This window comes from Monodelphis domestica, chromosome 1 (assembly GCF_027887165.1).
Source record: "Monodelphis domestica isolate mMonDom1 chromosome 1, mMonDom1.pri, whole genome shotgun sequence".
NCBI classification, from domain to species: domain Eukaryota; kingdom Metazoa; phylum Chordata; class Mammalia; order Didelphimorphia; family Didelphidae; genus Monodelphis; species Monodelphis domestica.
Genome location: NC_077227.1, coordinates 740,245,462 through 740,251,430, shown reverse-complemented (window position 1 = coordinate 740,251,430; position 5,969 = coordinate 740,245,462). Strand labels below are relative to the sequence as shown.

The 5,969-nt window shown below is 41.7% G+C and overlaps 1 long non-coding RNA gene across 1 annotated transcript in view; it reads left to right on the top strand.

Annotated features, from left to right (window-relative positions):
* Nucleotides 1-1,689: 1,689 nt before the first annotated feature.
* Nucleotides 1,690-5,969, top strand: part of LOC103092482 (uncharacterized) — a 5,451-nt gene continuing 1,171 nt past the window's right edge. Inside the window, exons 1-3 of the long non-coding RNA XR_008915902.1 lie at nt 1,690-3,240; nt 3,810-3,905; nt 4,457-5,969. The exon at nt 4,457-5,969 is cut by the window's right edge and continues 1,171 nt beyond it. This is a non-coding gene — a long non-coding RNA (uncharacterized LOC103092482). The remainder of the gene's footprint in view (nt 3,241-3,809; nt 3,906-4,456) is intronic.

Sequence of the window (5,969 nt, the reverse complement as noted above, 5' to 3'; positions counted from 1 at the left end):
TGAGGTTGTGGAAGGCTTCCCATAATAATGCCAATAGCTCCAATATCCTGGAGTTAGGCTAAACTGCTTCTGCACCCCCTTTTTTGGTACTCCATACTCCATTACTGAAAAATCTGGATTCTGTAAAAAATTACTTTAATAAAAATTTCTTTTTAAAAAATATTTTACCTGAAAATTATACGTCCCAACAGGGAGATTACTTCATTATTTGGCCATTATATTAAAGAGCAAGCTGGACTGGATTTTTCCAGTAGGAGAATTTCTGGGGTCAGACTCACAAAGGGATATGGACATTTTGGGAAAGGCAGGGTTGCTCAAGAAGAGAACTAAGAGAGACAACATGGTGCAATGCTAGAGAGCCTAGCTAGGATGACCTGGGTTGAATTCTTATTGGACACATTCTAGCTGTGTGATCCTCTACAAATCATTTAACCTCTCAATGATCCTGTCCCATAAAGACCTGAATAGATAATTTTTGGTTGGGTGACCTTGGGTAAGTCACTTAACCTTTGTCTGCTTCAGATTCTTAACTATAAAATGAAGCTAATAATAGTATCTACCTTCTGGGACTGTTGTGAGGAGAAAATGAGAATATTTGTAAAGGACTTTTCAAACCTTAAAGAATTGTATAAATACTAAATGTCATTATTATTCTTGTTTCCAATACTAAGATTCTGTGATTTAGAAATTGGATTACTATACTCTATGATCTTGGGAAAGTTCTGTCCTATGTCTAGGTCTCAGTTTCCCCATCTGTAAAACAAAAGTTAGCCTAGATGACCTCTAGAACTGACACTGTGTTATTTTCTAAGGCTGTGCTGTTCTCCAGAACATCAGCAATCACCTCCTTTGTGAATTCCTACCATGAAGTACATCTTCACAATGAGAGGGAAAAAATCAGTTTGGAATCAGAGGACCTGGGTTCAAAATCTCCTCTCAATTGTCTTTTCATGTGTCCAAGCCTCAGATGACATAGGTAGAAGCAGTGATCTTTGAAGGTCCTTCTAGCTCTAAATCTAGGATTTGATGAACCAAAGCTACCTGTGGAACCATTGCCCAGGGTGAGAGGAGGAAGGAGCCTGGCCAGAAAATCATTTCTTTTACTATTTGGTTGATCAATACGGTGGCTTGATGAAACAAAAAGAGTAGGAAAATCTACATGTAACAGGGAGAGATGGGAAGAAGATTTACCAAAAGGCCACCATTGCTGGTGGAAAGGCTGCTAGATTTGGTCTTGAAATACTTATGGTGGTACCCTGTCTCTGCTATCTCCTTACCAGTATGGCCTTGGGAAAATTCTTTCACCTCAATTTTCCTGTCTGTAAAATGAGGAGATTGAACTTCCAAGACCCCTTCCATCTCCAAATCTATGGCCCTACAACCCATACATTTTCTACCATGTTTTGACCATTCACCTCTCTGTATCTGTAGATGGTTTTCCCAGTATTGGCAGGGTCTCTTGTTCTCTTAGCAAAGAGATAGTCATTCCCAGAGCACTTCAAAGGTGAAATAAGCCAAGAATATGTTTATAATCAACTCTAGCTTGATATCCCAGTGGATAGAACACCAGGTCTGAAGTCAGGAGGATCTGGATTCAAATCTGGTCTCACAATCTTCCTAGTTGTGTGACCCTAGGCAAGTCACTTAACCCCAGCTGCCTAGCCCTTGCCCTTCTTCTGCCTTAGAATCAATATTATTCTAAAGCAGAAGGTAAGGGGTTTTAAAATAAAAATAATCAACTCTGACCTTCATTATACCTTCTAACATCTCTACTGGGGATGGGGGGAGGTGATTAATTGAATCAATTTAATCGAATCAAGATGAATTGAGTCAATTAATATCTAAAGCAAGCTCGCTTATATAAAACATGATGACAAAAAATGCACTGATATGAAATCGATCCTCACAAATCATCAACATTTGTGTAGAATACCAATATATCCCAGCAGGAAGAGATGAAGAAATTGCATTTTAAATAACTGCAGAATGTATGCTTAGGAGGTGGGAGAGGAGAGGAGGATGATATATTGTGTAAATGACAACAAAAATCACATTCCCTCTTCCCTCCTCCACCATCCCCCAAGCACAATCTTATGTATTATGACCTTGGATCAAAGAATTACAATTTCAAGAAACCTTATTCAATGGAGTCTAACTGACCCCTCTTATGGGGGAGGAAGTTGAGACCCAGAAAGAAGTGATTTACCCAACATCATGCAGATAGTAAATAGCAAAACCAGGATCTGATCGGGGGTGACAACCTTGCCTTATTTCCACTGCATTTTTGGTTTGTGTATTCGCTTACCAACATAGGCTATCATGCCTAGAAGGACTAGAGAGTCAGGTGGGGAAGCACCTTAGAATAGAGAGTATCAATGACACCAACAATGTAAATGCAATGACCACTAAAAATTCACTGAACCCTAAATTGGTGAAAAACCAATGGTGGTCTTGTAGAATATGCAGTGAGAGAACATGGCCTCATAGCCCATCCTCTCTTCAGAGAGACCTAGGACTCCAAGGATAGAATGTCACATATGCTGTCAGACTTGGTCACTGGAGGTAGATTTTGTCTAATTGTTTCCCTGTGTTGGAAGAAAGGACTCCATTTGTGGCTAGAAATGTAGGGAGGGGACAGAAGAATGGGGTTAAAAAATACAAAGAATGTCAGATTGGGTAGGGCCTTAAAACATTACATGCCAGAGTTGGGAGCAACATTAGAACAGAGAATATTAGAGTTTGAAGGAACCTTAAAACAAAGATGGTCAGAAATAGAAGGAGTCTTAAAATCAAGATTGTCGGAAACAGAAGACTTTAAAGCACAGAATGTCAGAGCTGGGAGATTATCTCATCCAAATGCATCCTGTTACAATGAGAAAACTGAGACCCAGTGGAACCAATTTGTCCAAGGTCGCAATGGCAATAATTGGCAAAGACTCTTGTATGAAATAAAAGGCTTCTGTGTCATATAAAAACCTTTATGAAGTCATAGAAAACTGGTTTCAACAAGACCTACATGGGGACAAATATTCCTTCATGCTCTAAAGCTATGGCCCGATGACCTTGGTTACACTCATTAGAGAAGATTTCCTCTTTAGAGGGGAAAGTGGGGCTTGATCTAGTCTTGGAATTCTGTGAAAGAAGAGGGAAAGATGAAATAAGGGAAGATGTTCTCCCCTCACCTCCAACAAAAACCAAAACCACAGGTTTCACCTTCTTCCTTCTGCCTGGATGGATCAGGTTTGTCCACCTAGACTCCGTTTTCAGGCATTTAAAAATCCAGCAAATAAGAGAAGTTAGCTAAACCATGATCCCCTAAGATAAAAAAAAAAGTATGGCGATTCCTACCTCATGAGCAGAGTTGTAACCCAGAGCAAGCAGCCCCAAACATGCCTTCAAATGAACCTTTTAAGACAAATTCAGTTGATTCTGGGCCAACACTGCTGGGGAGGCCACTGAGTGATCAAGGGCTTCTGGGTCAGGGAGGAGCTAATCTGGAGTGTAGCCAGGCATGGTGGGGAGGAAATGCTTGGAGTGGTAGCTTCCTAGTTTACTTTTGTATTTTCTCTTGTGCTAAGTTTCTCTAGGTGCTAAGCTCAGTATTTCCATGCTTCCATGCTGCTGAGAAGGTTTTCAGTGCTGACAGCACCCCCTAAATATCAGTGCCCTGGGGAAAAGCTCTGGTCACCCTGCCTTAGTTATAGGTCTGCTCATGGAGTGATTTCAAAGATCCAATGAAATAATGAATGCAAAGTGTTCTGAGAACCCTAAAACGTTGACATGTCAACTATCTCTCCTTCCATCCCCAGAATGCTTATGCAATGGAAAGTGCTGATAAACTTCATTTTCCTGGAATGCTAGAAGTAGAAAGGACTTACTTCAAACACCATTCAGTCTTCACCCAGGTCAGAAACCCCACACACAGGGGCAGCTGGGTAGCTCAGTGGATGGAGAGCCAAGTCTAGAGATGGGAGGTCCTAGGTTCAAATCTGGCCTCAGACACTTCCTAGCTGGGTGACCCTGGGCAAGTCACTTGACCCCCATTGTCTAGCCCTTAGTGCTCTTCTGCCTTGGAGCCAATACACAGTATTGATTCCAAGACAGAAGCTAAGGGTTTATAAAAAAAAAAAAGAAAAGAAACCCCCCACATACACACACAAGATTCCGGACAAGTAGCCATGCGTTCTCTGCTTGAATGTCACTAATAAAAAAGAACTCACTATCTCCAGAGTCAAATTCCGGTACATATGGACAGCTCTGATGGGGGAATATTGAAGCTGGTCCTGCCTCCCTCTAACTTCTCCCCACTGGCCCCAGTTCTGTCTTTTGGGGCCAAGCAAAATAAATGCAATTCTTGTCTATGACACAATCCTTTGAATAATCAAATATTACACTATGCCAATAATAATAGCATTAATAATAATAATAAATCTTACATTCTAATGCTATATTCCAGGCACAATACCAGGAGCTTAGGAGACACTGCTCTTCCCTGTACAGAATTGTTGCAGGAGATTTCAAGGTGTGTCTAAGATTTTGGCTGATTGCACAACTAGGTAATGCCACCATGGATAGAATACTGGGCCTGGAGTCAGGAAGACTCATCTTCTTGAGTTCAAATCTGGCCTTCTACACTAACTAGCTGTGTGACCCTGGGCAAGTCACTTAAAACCCAGTTTGCCTCAGTTTCCTCATCTGTAAAATGAGCTGGAGAAGGAAACAGCAAACCTAGCTCTGTGACCCTGGGCAAGTCACTTCACCCAGTTTGCCTCAGTTTCCTCATCTGTAAAATGAGCTGGAGAAGGAAACAGCAAACCTAGTTCTGTGACCCTGGGCAAGTCACTTCACCCTGTTTGCCTCAGTTTCCTCATCTGAAAATGAGCTGGAGAAGGAAACAGCAAACCTAGTTCTGTGACCCTGGGCAAGTCACTTCACCCTGTTTGCCTCAGTTTCCTCATCTGTAAAATGAGCTGGAGAAGGAAACAGCAAATCTAGTTCTGTGACCCTGGGCAAGTCACTTCACCCTGTTTGCCTCAGTTTCCTCATCTGAAAATGAGCTGGAGAAGGAAACAGCAAACCTAGCTTTGTGACCCTGGGCAAGTCACTTCACCCTGTTTGCCTCGGTTTCCTCATCTGAAAATGAGCTGAAGAAAGAAATGGCAAACCACTCCAGTATCTTGCCAGGAAAACTCCAAATGGAGTCATAAAGTTCCAGACACAACTGAAAAACAACTAAACAACCCTAACCCAGAATATAACCTTGAAGTTTCTTTTCTTTCAAAATGAATCCCTGAGATGAGCATGTTCCCTTGGCATATTGATCCTCCTTCGCACTCCCCTCCCAAAAAAAAGACCAAAGAATATCAGAGAATTTGGGATATCAAGATTCATTCTACAAATGAGCAAACTGAGGACTAGAAAATTGAAGAATGTACATGAGCAGGAACTGTGTAAGCACCCATTTAACTGGCCCATTCTAGCCAGCTGACCCCAACCCAGAAACCACCCAATAGTTCACCTTCACATTCCCATAAAACCATCTACCCCAGATACCTTGCCAACTACCTAACTCCATATCACCCTACCTTCCCCTTCTTGTCCTACTCAGAAAAATAAAACCACCGGGATCATTGTTCTTGGAAAGGATGGCCCTACAGATCCCCACACCTACCTTGACCAGCACTCCCTTCCTGGCCAACACTCTCCTGTATACATTGTCTCCCTTCTCTTAGAGTGAGGATTTTAAGGGCTCCCTTTTGTAGTCCTATCCTGAGCCTTGAACACAATGCCTAGCACATAACAGTTGCTCAATAAATGCTTTTTCACTGTTATTGGTAGTAAATAATCCATTTCACTGAAGGATCAAGTAGGTTGAATTCATTATCATTGATATTTGATGCATTTTCCTAGACTTTAAGTTCTAGATGAGAATTGGCTCCCATGGACTCCCTGGGGTTCCATGGAAATAT